This window comes from Echinops telfairi, unplaced genomic scaffold, assembly GCF_000313985.2.
Source record: "Echinops telfairi isolate 266 unplaced genomic scaffold, ASM31398v2 ScPeMD7_19;HRSCAF=73, whole genome shotgun sequence".
Classification (NCBI taxonomy): Eukaryota; Metazoa; Chordata; class Mammalia; order Afrosoricida; family Tenrecidae; genus Echinops; species Echinops telfairi.
Genome location: NW_022103916.1, coordinates 9427538 through 9428767, shown reverse-complemented (window position 1 = coordinate 9428767; position 1230 = coordinate 9427538). Strand labels below are relative to the sequence as shown.

The window sequence follows — 1230 nt, the reverse complement described above, 5'->3', positions numbered from 1 at the left end:
CCCCCAACCCCAGGGGGATGGACAACAGAAATCTGGATGAAGGGATACAGTGGATTGTGTAAGATATGAAAATAATAATTTATCATTCATCAGGGGTTCACGAGGGTGGGAGGGAAAAAAGAGGAGCTGATGCCAAGGGCTCAAGCAGAAAAAAAATGTTTTGAAAACGATGATGTCAACACATGTACCAATGTGTCTGATATGATTGATGTATGGATTGTTATAAGAGCTGTAAGAGTCCCCAGTAAAATGATTTATTAATAAAATATATATGTATATATATATATTTAAAGACATTGAAAAATTGACATAAAATGTAACTACTACATGCCTATATCTTTGCCTCTTCTCCTCCTTGGATTATGTCTGCAGTGGCAACATCCCCAAATAATGAGTTTCTATGTTTCCAATTTTTTTACCTGAATCTCTCTTGAATAAATTAGAACAACCACTCTTTGACACCATACCCTCAGATCCAGCAAGTGTACTCCTAGCTCTCCTTGTCATCACCAAAAGACATGCATTGAAATGCTCATGGTAGCACTGTTTCCAAAAGCCTGAACTCAGAGTCTCTGGCTGGTGCAAATGGTCATCAAACTCCGCTGTCAGGCCAGAAGTGACTCTATGGGAGGAAGCTAGTGACTGGGGAACATACGGGGTTTCGGTGGTGTTGCTAGCCATGCTTTGCTTTTTTGATCTGGTCACCAGTTACCCGTGTGTTCTATTTTAGCTTATTTATTGAGCTATTCGTTTCCATTTTGTGTACTTCTCTGCTTGTATATTAAATTTCAAAAATACCTGTAAACATGTAAATAATCCTGTCCTTTACAGCTGTTGCATCCTCACTCTCGCGTTGGGAGACCAGGAACTGTGGAGGCAGGAGGTCAGCACGTTCCAGGAAGCCCCTCTTGTCCTTGTCTTCTCCTTCGTCCCATAGCCACCCTCTGCTGGGATACTCATGCGCAGACCAGGAGCAGCCAACACAGAAATAAGGGGCTTGGTGTACCATATTGATGAATTTCACAGAAAGAATGTCACATAATGGAAACCAGACAAAAAGGTATATATTGATGATTAAATTTATATGTGGTACATAAGCAGATCAGACCTGCTGGCGTCCAGACAATTCCACTGAGTGCACACCTCCCGAGACCACAGAATATAGCTCTAAATCAGGTAGGGTGCTGTGGGATTTTCTTTCATTTCATCTGAGTTGTTTATCCCTAAATC

General features: G+C 41.3%; 1 pseudogene; it reads right to left on the bottom strand.

The window, feature by feature from the left end:
* LOC101651712 overlaps positions 1 to 1009 on the bottom strand; it is a 9398-nt pseudogene extending 8389 nt beyond the window's left edge.
* Positions 1010 to 1230: the final 221 nt, after the last annotated feature.